Raw genomic sequence first — 14,719 nt, 5'->3', positions numbered from 1 at the left:
TCTTCTACTCGGTTCCATTGGTCGACTTCTCTGTTTTTATGCCAATACCAAACTGTTTTCAATACTGAGGCTCTGTAATAGAGTTTGAGGTCAGGGATGGTAATGCCTCCAGACGATCCTTTATTATATAAGATTGTTTTGGCTATCCTGGGTTTTTTGTTTCTCCATATAACGTTGATTATTGTCCTCTCAAGGTCTGTGAAGAATTTTGATGGGATTTTGATGGGGATTGCATTGAATCTATAAATTGCCCTTGGTAGAATTGCCATTTTTACTATGTTGATCCTCCCTATCCAAGAGCAAGGGAGATCCTTCCATTTTCTGGTATCCTCCTCAATTTCTTTCTTCATTGACTTAAAGTTCTTGTCAAATAGATTCTTTACTTCCTTGGTTAGAGTTACCCCAAGATATTTTATACTATTTGTGGCTATCGTGAAGGGTGATGCTTCTCTGATTTCCATCTCTGCTTCCTTATCCTTTGTGTATAGGAAGGCAACTGATTTTTTGGAATTGATCTTGTATCCTGCAACGCTACTAAAGGTGTTTATCAGCTGAAGGAGTTCTATGCTGGAGTTTTTGGGGTCGCTTATGTACACTATCATATCGTCTGCAAATAATGAAAGTTTAATTTCTTCCTTTCCAATTTGAATCCCTTTGATCCCCTTATGTTGTCTTATTGCTATTGCTAGAATTTCAAGCACTATATTAAAGAGGTATGGAGAGAGTGGACAACCTTGTCGTGTTCCTGATTTTAGTGGAACAGCTTTGAGTTTCTCTCCATTTAATTTGATGTTAGCAGATGGCTTGCTATAAATAGCTTTTATTATACTTAGGAATGACCCTTGTATTCTTAATCTCTCTAAGACCTTTATCACAAAGGGATGTTGAATTTTGTCAAATGCTTTTTCAGCATCTAATAAAATGATCATATGGTTTTTTACTTTTAGATTATTTATATGATGGATTACATTGATAGATTTTCGTATGTTGAACCAGCCCTGCATCTCTGGGATGAAGCCTACTTGATCATAATGGATAATTTTTCTAATGTGTTCTTGGATTCTGTTTGCAGTATTTTATTGAGTATTTTTGCGTCGATGTTCATGAGTGAGATTGGCCTGTAGTTCTCTTTCTTGGTTGTGTCTTTGTGTGGTTTTGGTATCAGAGTAACTTCAGCTTCATAAAAGGAATTTGGCAATGACTTCTCTTTTTCAATATTGTGAAATACATTAAGGAGTATAGGTATTACGTCTTCTTGGAAGTTCTGGTAGAATTCTGCATTGAAGCCGTCTGGACCTGGGCTTTTTTTGGTTGGGAGGTTTTTTATAGCATCTTCTAATTCTTCATGACTAACAGGTCTATTTAGATTGTTCACCTGATCCTGGTTTAAATGTGGTATATTGTACTTATCTAAAAAAGTGTCCATTTCTATCACATTTTCCAATTTTGTGGCATACAGGTTTATGTAGTAAGATCTAATGATTCTCTGAATTTCCTCTGAGTCTGTGGTTATGTCTCCCTTTTCGTTTCTGATTTTGTTAATTTGCATATTCTCTCTCCACCGTTTGATTAGTTTGGATAGGGGTTTATCAATCTTATTGATTTTCTCCATGAACCAGCTTTTGTTTCATTGTTTCTTTGGATTGTTTTCTGTGTTTCTATTTTGTTGATTTCAGCCCTCAATTTGATTATTTCCAGTCTTCTACTTCTCCTAGGTGTGTCTGCTTCTTTTTTTTCTAAAGCTTTCAGGTGTGCTATTAAGTCTTCTATGTGTGCTTTCTCCATGTTCTTTAAGTGGGCACTTAATGCTATGAACTTTCCTCTTAGCACTGCTTTCATAGTGTCCCATAGGTTTGAGTATGTTGAGTCTTTGTTTTCATTGAATTCAAGAAAGACTTTAATTTCTTTATTTCTTCCTTGATCCAGGTGTGGTTCAGTAGTTGACTGTCCAGTTTCCATGAGTTCATAGGCTTTCTGGGGATTGCATTGTTGTTGAATTCTAACTTTAATCCATGGTGATCTGATAAGACACAGTTGGTTACAGATATTTTTTTGTAACTGTGTAAGTTTACTTTGTTACCGAGTATGTGGTCTATTTTCGAGAAGGTTCCATGAGCTGCAGAGAAGAAGGTATATTCTTTCTTATTTGAGTGCAATGTTCTATAGATATCTGTTAAGTCCATTTGATTCATTACCTCCCTTAATCCTCTTATTTCTCTGTTAGGTTTCTGTCTGATTGACCTGTCCATTGGTGAGAGAGGACTGTTGAAATCTCCTACTATTAGTGTGTGTGGTTTAATGACTGCCTTGAGTTTTAGTAACGTTTCTTATACATAAGTGGGTGCTTTTATATTAGGCGCATATATATTCAGGATTGAGACTTCATCCTGGTGAATTGTCCCTGTTATGAGTAAAAAATGTCCCTCTCCATCTCTTTTGATTGATTTTAGTTTGAAGTCAACTTGGTTAGATTAGTATGGCCACACCTGCTTGTTTCTTTGGTCCGTTTGCTTGATAAACATTTTTTAGTCCTTTACTGTGAGTAGATGTCTGTCTTTGTGGTTGAGGTGTGTTTCTTGTAAGGAGCAGAATGTTGGATCCTGTTTTTGTATCCAATCTCTTAGCCTGTGCCTCTTTATAGGTGAGTTGAGCCCATTGATATTAAGTGATAGTAATGACCAGTGGTTATTAACTCCGGTCATTTTTCCTTTCTTTCTTTCTTTCTTTTGGTAATAGAGTTTGTGTGTTTCCCTTCTTCAAGTTGTGCAGGTGAAGGGTCATTAGATGTCTGAGTTAATGTGGGCATTGTTGGACTCCTTGGTTTGTGATTTTCCTTCAATTACTTTCTGAAGGGCTAGATTTGTGGCTATGTATTGTTTAAAATTGTTTTTATCCTGGAAAATTTTGTTTTCTCCATTTATTTTGTTATTTTAATAGCTTTTACTTTAATGTATATTAATAAAATTTTAACGCATCAAGCTTGTGTGTTTTATTATCTTACATTGACCCCAAATTAGTTTTTGAGCCAAAGTAAAGGAGGCTTTATTGGTATGAGACTTCATCTAGATAATGCAGACAGCTGCTGCAGGAAGTAGGGTACATAATGAAAGACTACTCAGTAAATAATTCAACTAGGCATTGCCAGTTGGTCAAACCTGCAATGATGTATCGATTGCCAAAGTAAAGGAAGCAGCCCTCTTATGAGAAAGACAGAGAGGAAGGAAGAAGAGGGAAAAGGGAAGAGATCATTTGTTGAGAGCAAAAACCAGCAAAGGAAACAAAAGCTTCTTTGTTGACAATAATCTCCTCTTCTTTAAGGTCATCTCCATTGATTCAAATGACAGATATTCAGACAGAACATTCATGAGTGAGAAGTGTGAACATGGTGAAGGTGAAGGGAGAGAAAAAGAAAGAAAACATTCTGGAGATTTAAAGACAGAGAGAATGAAACATCAGAGCATGAGTGTTTCTCTGGTACCTTCACAAAATCTTTATCAGGCCAGCAGCATTCCAGATACTCCAAGACATCCAACACAGAATTTTCTTCTTGAACCCTATGATCTTTCCAGTGAGGATGGTGTTGTTCAAGAGTTCTGTGTCCTAAGCAAGAGAGAAAAGGGCACAAGATAGCAAGCAGGTGACAAGAGTGAGAAGGGGAGGGAGGGCGACTGAGTGAGTCACCCACCACCGGGACTCCTGTTAGGACAACAAAATATCCTCCACAGGTTTTGGTGGTTAGGTCTGTTAGTAATTAGGCCTTCCCCTGAAAGGGAACTATCATTCTTGCATGAGAGAGATGGCTCAGCATTGAAGGTCACTTGCTTGTCTTCCAGAGGACCCGGTTTCAATTCCTCCCACCCATACAAACATCTGTAACTCCAGTAATAGATCAACTGACCCTGGCCAACACAAGCACTGAATGCACATGGTGAACACACTAATGTGCAGATAAACTCACACTCATAAAAACAATTTAATCATTTCTATTAAAAATAGTAGTCACTCTTTTACTTCAAACAAGCACGGAACTGTATTCAAGAGCACAATGCTCTTACAGAGTGGAATTATTCAGTTCTGAGGTAGCATGACTCCCAGTTTCATGAAAAACTGCCACATTGATTTTCCAAGTAGTTGCACTAGTCTGCATTCCCGACAACAAGGGATGGGTGTTCCTCTACTCTACATCCTTTTCAGCATTGTCTATCATTGGTGTTTTTGATTTTAGCCATTCTGACAGTTGTAACATGGTATAGCAGAGATGTTCTGATGTGCATTTCCCTGATTGCTAAAAAGGCTAAGCATGGCATTGTCTTTTGCCCATTTGAAAGTCTTCTGTTGAGAAATCTGTGTTCAGTTAAGTACCCCTTTATAATTGCAGTAACTTGAGTGTTAATGTCTAGTTTCTGGATTTCTTTACATATTTGGAGATCAGAATTTTGATTACTGACTGGTGAAGATTTTTCACATTCAAAAGGATGCCTTTTTGTCTTAGTGACAATGTCTTTTGCATTACAGAAGCTTCTCACTTTCAGGAGGTGTCACATTTATTCCTTTTTGGTCTCATGGTCTATGCTACTCAGGTTCTACACTGGAAGTGGTCTCCTGGGTCCATGTACTGCAGACTCATTTCAACCTCTCATCTATCAAGTTCAGTGTGGTCAGATTAATATTGAGGTCTTTAATCCATTTGTAGTTGCATTTTGTGCATGCTGAACAATATGGATCTATTTTTCTTCTTCTACAGGTTGACACCCATTTATGCTGTCTGTCTTCACAAGTCTTTCTCCATGCTTTAAAGGAAACAAATTCTTCCCATTACAGCTCCTGTCATGTTCACCTGCTGTATTTCTCATATAGTTCATTCTGCTCTCCTCTTACTTCCAGGTCTGATAACGATAATGTGAATTTTTCAACTAATGTACCACACACCTGATGAGCTGGCTTCTTTTCCCAACCACTCCAAAGCAGCTACAATACATTTAACAGCCAGTAGCAGTGACACTCTTTGAGACCTTATGGAGATGTTAATAGATGGAGTTCTTAAAATGGGATGGGACCCTGGTAGCTGGAAGATTCCAGAAAGTTGGGTGGGGTTCTGCCTCAATGAAGATAATTAAGCCACCCAATAGCTAAAATCTCATTATTCCCATTGGAAGGGGCACTGTTCAACCATCTAATCTTGCACACATGACTGCCACTTTACACAAAAATGATGGCAAGTGTATTAAACAATTAATATTTGTGCATCTGCAGTTATGTGGTTTGGAAGGTTATTTGGTGGCTTTTCTCTCTCTCTCTCTCTCTCTCTCTCTCTCTCTCTCTCTCTCTCTCTCTCTGTGTGTGTGTGTGTGTGTGTGTGTGTGTGTGTGTGATTTGACCAAAGGACAACTTCAGTGGTCATTCCTCAGAAATCAACTACCATGCTAATTAAGACAGTATCACTTACAGGGACCTAGGATTTTCAGAATAGAAGATGCAGTTGGGCCAGTCAGTACCAGAATCCACTGTGTCTGCCTCCCATGCAGTGACATTACAAGCACACACTCCACCTTGGAAAGCTTTGAATAAGGTCTCTGGAGTCTGAACTCAGGCCTGTATACACACAGCTTCTTTATCACTGACAAACAAACTCTCTTTTCAGTATGTTAGTCTTAAATTGAGACTCATATAGGAAGTGATTGCTCATTTTTGAATTCACAGCACAGTGACTACAGAATTCCAATGGTGTTCAAATTAAGAAAACAATATCACAAAGTTAAACAGAGTACTGATTATAAGTAAGCACTTGTATACCCCATCTGCCACATGGACCTTCCTGCCCCTTCCCTTTAGTTCTCCCTGAAACTCTCCTCCAAATCCAGGCATGGGTGGCTTTTCCTGCCTTGCCATGGCAAACTGTTGGACACTTTATGTTCTATCTTCCTCATTTAGCTAGACCAATATTTTATGGCATAATGTTTTTGTTAGAGTTACCTCAACTGACCACTTTAGGCTTTGTAAAAACTCAAATGACCTTAAAACAGCCAGGTAAAATATCCTAACATTGTGTCCATTATAATGTCAGTAAAAAAAAAATAGAAAGCAAGACCTGCATCCTGGTCAAGATTTTTTAATCACCATTCCAGTCCCCTCTGAAGGTTACTCACTGTCTTTTGATGCCTAGATGAATTTCGGCTTTAACTAAACTTTGCCTTTCCCTAAAGCCAGTTTGAATTGTGTTTTATCACTTGGAACTGAAAAGTCTCCTGCGAGACTAGGGGATATGATGGGCTCTGGAGAATGAAGCCAGCTCAATTATCCCTATATGTCCTAGGGGAGCTGTTAAAGAGACACTGATATTACTACCAGCTTGAGTTTCAAGGGCAAGGATAAGTATCCTATAGCAAATCAAGGCTGTCCCTGAATCACAACCCTGTTGTATGTTTCTCAGTTTCACTGTTTCGGTGTTTCCTCTCTTCCTGCAGTTGCTTAGATTTCTGCTCCTCACCATCATCCATGTATATCTATCACTCCCTTCTCTCAGCAAATTGAAAAAGAAATTGCCATGATCAACATCACAGCACTATCATCCACTGCCGAAGATGCAAGGAAATCATCTGTCGGGGGAAATAACTCCTCATCTCCTGATCTGGGAAGGGTTAGACTTCACACTAATATGGGCAGACAGCCTTTCAGAAGTGTATTTCCATGAGTGTTCAACTGAATGATACCACAGAAGATGGCTGGGTAAGATAAGTAGAAAGAAGATTGTATGTCCTTTGAAAGCAACAAAGAAGCTGACAAATACCATGGATAACAATTATTCCAAATGCATATGAGACCCTTTTTTCAAGAATGAAGAATCTGGGCTTTTTAAGCAGAAGGAAACAGAGAACTCAGTGACATTTACAATAAGATCTCTCCTTGTCTCCAGAGCTACAGTGCTCTTAAACATTGTCATCTTACGTTCACAGGAATGCCTATAGTGTAGACACTACCTAATGGGTGCAGCTGGAGATTTTTCAATATCTCATCACAGTTGGACCTGCTTGGCATACTGTGTGAGATCTGAGTCTAGGTTCAGCAAATGTTAAATCCTTCTACTAAGAGTAGTTTTTCAAGCAGAATTAAGGTCAATAATTTAATACCAGTGTTGTCAGAGGCTTTGGTTAACAGACATTATTGGGATGTGTGGCCTTGTTGGAGAAAGAGTGTCACCAGAGATACTCTTTGATGTCTGAAGCTCAACATAGGTCCAGTGTCTTATTCTTCATTCGTGCTCCCCAAGGGTCTGGATGTAGAACTCTTCCCTTCTCCTACACCGTGTCTCCCTGAAGTCTGGTATAATTCTGCCATGATGTTAATGGACAGAACCCAATTAAATGCTTTCCTTTATAAGTCTGATGGTGGTCATGTTATCTCTTCACAGCAGTAGAAACCATAACTAAGACAAGATAAATAGAAAGATAGATAGACAGAGAGACAGAGAGACAGGTGTTAGATATTCGGTATACAAATGAGGAATAAATGGATAGATAGAAGGATGGATGGATAGATGAATAATAAGAGAGAGATGATATTAATAGATTAAAAGAAATATAATTAATACATTATTGAAAGTCTCATGGCTTCTAGGACCCAGGAAAAGACAGAGAAGATTCCTCCAGTTGCCTAGTTCTTGATATGCAGAATGAGTAATGTGCCTCCAATGCACAATACTACTAACAGTAGCTGTAAGTAACTTCCTGACACATTGATTATAACTTCTCAGAATAAAGATTCAAACTTACTCTATACACACACACTGAGCCCTGTTTAGATTGTGTCTTTCACAGTCTAGCAGGTGATTTAGCAATAAAACCATATCGGGATAGTGAGGAATGAGAGCAACAGCTTTTCCACTAGAAAAGTGAGTCTTAAAATGGAAAGGAGATGCAATGGGAACTCTAAGCACGAAGTAGATCAGGGAGAACAAGTGAGAAAACTCATGTGCTGACCTATAGGTTTTCACGTGTATACAGTAGTGAGTGTACGTGTGTTTATATAAAAGGCTTTTCCTGATGTTAGTTCTCTGAAAGGCCACAGATGCAAACATCAGACTCATTCAGTATTCACCATTCCAAGTGCTGGGGTTTAACTTCTGATATCATTCCCCGAAGAAGAAGATAACAGCACTCCATGGGGAAATGGTGGATTGATAGGCAGAGGGAAGCAGAAGGCAGAAGCCTAAAATATCTCATGCATCCAGGGAGTAACTAAGTTCTCAAACAACACAAATGTCAAAAGGAAAACATGAGATGGCATGAAGGCTTGTTGGTTGCCGACCAGGGACAATTTAACATCGCAGAAAACAATAATAGCTGCCATTTTAAATCTTTGGAAGAAAATGTTTGAATCCCAACTGCTTGGACTAAAAAAACAGTGGAGGAGAAAACTTGGTCCTTGGGGTGGCATTCCAACTCATAAATGCAAAGGAATCATGAAATTAGAAATCCACCACCTGGCAGCCACCATATATGCCTTAATTGGCTCAGGTAAGAATCGTTAATGGATTCTGCCGCTGACTGGAAGTCAAAAAAAATGGCTATTTGCAAAGTGTCAGCATCTTGATGCAGAAGAAACAACTTTGAAATGAAGCAACTGCAGCTCATCCTGATGATCAAAGATACCATCACTTGTGAAGAAACAGCCTGGATATTTAAAAGGACCAATTGGAAGTAGAAACAGAACTTGGAACAAGGACATGAAATAATACCAGCCAGAGGTTGTTCAACAAAGAGAGAATGGATTGTATAAGCATGTCACAGTCTGAACACAAAGTGTGGGAATGTGCTATGGAATAGGGACAGGTCACATACAGTGTCTTAGACTAAGGCCTCAGTTGGAAAACAATAATTTGGCTGCAATGAACACAATCAGACAAATAATAGAATGATTAGAAAGCATGGAGTTGAAGTAATCATTTGTAGAAATATCTCTTTGTACAATTGAGAACCCCAGTGAATCCCTGTGGATAAGTTTTCAGGATAAAATCACAACAGAAAAACAACAACAATAATAAAAGTAACATCAATAACAATAGTAATAATAGTAATAATAATAATAATAATAATAATAATAATAATAATGTCATTTGTCTTGAGAAAGAACACTAACCATTGTGGGAATTCTGGAGAAGAAATTTGAGAAAGGAATTTTTCAGAATCATGAAAGCAATCAAAAGGCCAAAAGAGCACAGCAAGGAGAAATAATCAATCAGGACTTGAGGTTGAAGTGCCTGATGAATATAAGTAAACACAGATAATGCTTTCTTAAATATTAGATGAGCAGCAGTTAATATGACAAGTGATATCTGTCATTTATTGAAATCTAATCTAAGAGGGAGTGATGAGGCATATAAGCCATCATGCAGGCAATAAAGTAGGAATGGCAGAGATGAGAATTGGGGGCTTCCCAGTCCTTGCTTGCATATGACACCTTCCTCCTCCTCATATGCCAGGATGCACCATGCCCCAGCAAAGAATCACCACTTTTGGCTCCTAGTGTTTCCAGTGGGTTTCAGTCACTTGCTGCTCATCACAGTTTGCTTTACCTTTAAACTAGCTATTAACCTTGAGTCATATGGAAAGATGGAACTGTGGCTGTCTGAATGGAATAAGTGAATGTCTATGGGACTAACAATTACTGCTAATTGATACATGACAGTTATACCACTGTGGGTGTTACCTTAGTGCATCCAGAAGCAAGTGGGCCTAGGCAATATAAGATATTGCCTGGAAAGCACATCCTCCATGGCAGCCTCAACTGTCAGTAGCCTATAAGTAAAGTGATAGGGAATAATGCACTTCTTTGATTTCAGATTCAGCTGCCAGTACCTCCCCAATAAATGTCTGGGCCTCTTCTGGTAGTGGATTTTTTTTTCTTTCTTTCTTTTTCTTTTTAGGACAATCTCATTTTACATATCCGAGTTAAATCAATCCGCTGTCCTTCCACTCCTGCCAACTTCTCCCTTCCCCATCCTCCATCTACTCCTCCAATAAGAACTCAGTGATTGATGAGGCCAGGAAAACATACCTGATGGCAGTTTCAATTGCTAATAGCTCCCGAATAAGAGCTAAGGCCTAGAGGACCTGTCCTCAATGGCCACTTCAATGGGAAAAAGTTCTTGGCTTAGGCATAAGGCCACGTATGTTGCCAACAACTTAAAAAGAAACAGGAGGGCTGGAAGAGCATCAAATTCATGATAGCTTCATTTGCCAGCTGTCCCAAGTAAAAATATGACATAAAAGATACTTTCCTAAGACAGAATTGCCAGTCTTACTACCATTAGCTCATAAGTAAGGGAGAAAACCTGGAGAGTTACCCACAGTAACTCCTGTCAGCAACTCTTCAGTAAGAAAAAAATCATGGAAGTTTACCACACTCTTGGAATCTTTTTCTCCCAGTAGCTCCCCAGGTTGACGAGAGTCTGTTGCTTTGCACAAGAGGCAGAATGGTCTCTCCTAAGTGTTTCTGGTACCACAAAGTCACACCACACAAGGTCCAGCCTCTCAAAGGCATTGGCCAAAGGAGATTCCACATCACCTCCCCTTTTACCTAATAAGAATGTTCAAAACCAATACAGGACTACATATAATAAGAACAGATATCAAGTATAAAAGTTAGATTGATAGCCAGTATAGGCAATATTGAGCAAGAAATATATGCTCAAAGTTTCAATGATTATTTTATTCCCAGGAGTCTTAGTCTTGTATTAGAAATGGGTTGGCTAGACATTAAGAGGAAGTTATCTACAACTATCAAGTCTTCAACCTCCATCAAGGCCTGAGAATTGAGATAGAATATTACTTGAGTAGCCAATAAATGGATTAAAGCTGTTTCCAAAATGTACAGTAGATTACAGAGACATATGTCTACCTGGGAAATCACCCAGTGTCTCATTTGCAATGTTGAAGCAAACCACTTTGGCTAAGGCCTAGAGTAACTGACAGCACTTTTATCGAGGCAGGAAGATTTTGAAAACTATCTTACCCTATTTTGGCAAGGTTTGACAGTCATTTTTCTTGTATCTTGCTTGTCCAGTCCAGACACCATGCATTTTATCAGTCAAACAAGTGCAATTCCTTCATCAAAGCCCAGTTTTACAAAGAATAGTACAAACTCCAAGTACAGTGTCTTTGATGCTCAACATTCTTTCAGGAATAGATCAGTGCTGCAAAGAGCCATTGTGTCTCACATCAAAAAAACCTAAATTATTTAAATCCCAGTTTCTGCAGTTCCTTTAAGTGTTTGATGATTACCTATCTGTACAGAATACAGTCTCTATGTATCATGAGAACCTGATTAGTGTAAATATAAGTACGGAAAACATGGGTGAATATTAACCTATAATACTTACTACTTTAATATATAACATAAAGACTATTACTTCATATTACAATATTAAACAATCTTTGAACAAATGTGCAACAAATGATGACAACAGCCTCAAAATGGAAGCAGCTTATAGATACCTTGATCAGAAGTAGAGATGTATGATACATTATAATAGAGGAGTCAACCAACCTTGGAATCCAGTAATTTCAATTTTGGGGAATACATCCAGAGATACCCAATCATACTACAAAAGCATTTGTTCAACTATGTTCATACCAGCACTATTTGTTATAGCCAGAACCTAAAAACAACCTAGGTGCCCCTCAATAGAAGAATGGATAAAGAAGGTGTGGCATATATTCACTTTAGAGATGCACTCAGTACAATAAAACACTGATATCTTGAATTTTGCATTCAAAGAATGGAAATAGAAAATATTTTACTGAGATAACCTAGATACAAAAAGATGAATAAGTTATGAACTCCATCAGAAGTGGATTCAAGCCATAAGCCACGGACATTGGGCCTTTAATTCATGATCCTACAGAAGAAAACAAGAAGGAGAACCCAAAGAAAAACATATATTTATCCTCCTAGTTACTGGATGTAGACAAGATTGCCAGGTGAAAGTTGGGATCATGGGGGTGGCAGTGGGGAGAGAGAAGGGAGAATGGGAGGATTGGGAATAGGGATGAATGAGATTGAGGAAGGATGGATATCGGAGCAGAAAAGAAGATATCACAAGGAAGGGAACCATTTTAGGGTTGGCAAAAGACTTGGCTCTAGAGGGGGTCCCAGGTGCCCTGGAAGATGTCCCTAGCTCTTTCATCTTGCAGCAGATGAGGGTGTCCCTGAACTGGCCTTATTCCATAGCCCTACTGATAAATATCTTGCATATCACCTTAGAACCTTCATCTAGCAATGTATGGAGATAGAGACACTGACACACATTGGAGCACTGGACTTAGTTCCCAATGTTCAGATGAAGATCATAAGGAGAGAGAACATGAGTAAGGGAGTTAGGACCTCAAGAATTGCTTCCACACACAGAGACTATGGGACATATATAATAGAAGCTCAGCAAGTCCAGCTGGACTGATACTGAATGAGTATGTGATCAAACAAGATTCTCTGAATGTGCCTGACACTGAAAACTGACTGAGAAGCCAATGATAATGGTACTGGGTTTTGATTCTACTGCGTGTACTGATTTTTGCACGCCTAGTCTGTTTGGATTCAGACCTTCCTAGACATGGATGGAGTGGGGAAGGCCTCGGACTTCCCACTGGGTAGGGCACTCTGTAATCTCTGAGAACTCCAGAGGGACAGAGAGGGGGATGGCAGAGTGTGAGTGAAATTTGAAGAAGGGAAGTGGAAATTTTCAATAAATAAATTAAATAAAATAATACCATACCAAGAGATACATTTTTATCAGTGGAATTTTCTGCCTACCATTAATAAGATCAAGAGAAATAGGAAAAGATGCTAAAGAAATATATGATAGAGATCTTAGAGAAGAGATGATACATAAGTGATAAAGACAGATGATAATGAAGAGGTCATAGATAAAGAGATGACACAGAGATTAAAGAGCAAGATATGATAGAGCAAAAGATGATAGAAGAAGATATGATAGAGAAAGAGATGCTAGAGAAGAGATGCTAGAAAATGTGATGGTAGAGTACGGGATGGTAGTGGAAGAGATGATAGAAGAAAAGATGAGAGAGAATCAGATGATAGAGAAGTGTTAGAGGAAATAATGATAGAGGAAATATGATAGAGGAAGAGATGATAGAAAAAGACATAGTAGAGAAATAGAAGATAGAGAAAGATGACAGAGAAATAATAGAGTAAGAGAAGTTAGAGAGATGGTAGAATAGGAGATGATAGACTGGAGAATGAAATGATGGCAGACAGAGGTAATTGAGAAATGAATAATAGATGATCAAGAACAAGATAATAGAGTAAGTGATGACAGAGGAATTAGAGAAACTGATGATAGAAAATAGACAATACAGAAAGAGATGATAAAGAAAATGTTATCATAGTAAGATACGATAGTAAATGCAATGATAGAGGAAGAGATGATAGAGAAAGAGATGAAAGAGGTAGTGATGATAGACAAAGACATGGAGGATAAAGTGATGATAGAGGAAGTGATGATTGAGCCATGATAGAGAAATAAAAGAGATGATACATGGGATAGAGAAATGGATGGAAGAGAGACAAAAAAAAATAAATGCTGGAGGATAGACATAGAGACAATATAGAGATGATAGAAAATGAGCTGATAATGAGATGACAGAGTGATGATAGAGGTGATAAAGAGATGACAAAGAGATTATAGAGAGATGATAGACAATGAGATGACCTAGAGATAATACAGGAAAAGTTGATAGTATAGAAAAATAAATGATGGAGTATAGAGATGATAGAGAGATGGTGAAAGGTATATGGAAAGAAATCGTGAAATACATACAGAAAGAAGAGCAAATTGTAGATACAGATAGCCCTTTCATTACTTGGTCACGGAGACCCAAGTTTTGACACAGAAACTACATTAATTACAACCTTGTTTGTCCAGTAGCTCACACATATGCCTAGCTAGCTCTTATAACTTAAATTAACCCATAAGTCTTATCTAAGATTAGCCTTGTGGTTTGGTAGCTTACTCAGTGCAGCATTCACATCTTGTTTCCAATACATCTGGATGGCGATTGCAGAATGAATATTTTCCTCTTCCCAGGATTCTCCTAGTCTGTTTACCCTGCCTATACTACCTGCCTGGATTCTGGCCAATGAACATTTTATTGAACCAACACAAATAACAAATATATACAGGATATAAGAGCTTTATTCCACAGTAGTAAACAAAATGTCCCAACACTTCAAGATAACTGAGTTCAAACCTGGCCACTTTTGCAATATGGAGCCTTACCCTGGAATTCTGGTCTACTAAGTTACACTGTATCAAGACGCTTTTCCACAAGGTCAGGGCAATCCCTCAAACTATAGGAGGCACACAGGTAAACTAACTTGGGAGTTCCCTCACTATATACATGAGTCAGCAGAAGCCATAGAAACAAATTACTTGATACAGAGTCATTCTAGGTCTAAGCAAATGACTCTAAATATTCTGCTAGAAATTTTTTAGATGACCAATATGTGCAGGACTATCAGCTGTTAGCATGACGAGGGCTCAAGGCTGATGCATAGAGTGTATATATAGGACTGAAATTTCAAAACCCATCTATTCATAATTTGGTCTTCTATACTTTGAGACAAAAAGGATGCTTTTCTTTTAATTTCAGAAAGATTGGCCAAGCTCTCAAACCCTCCAATCTCTGCCAAACTCCAGATAAAG

Source organism: Chionomys nivalis, unplaced genomic scaffold, assembly GCF_950005125.1.
Source record: "Chionomys nivalis unplaced genomic scaffold, mChiNiv1.1 scaffold_28, whole genome shotgun sequence".
In the NCBI taxonomy this organism is placed as follows: Eukaryota; Metazoa; Chordata; class Mammalia; order Rodentia; family Cricetidae; genus Chionomys; species Chionomys nivalis.
Note: the sequence above shows the minus strand (reverse complement) of the source record.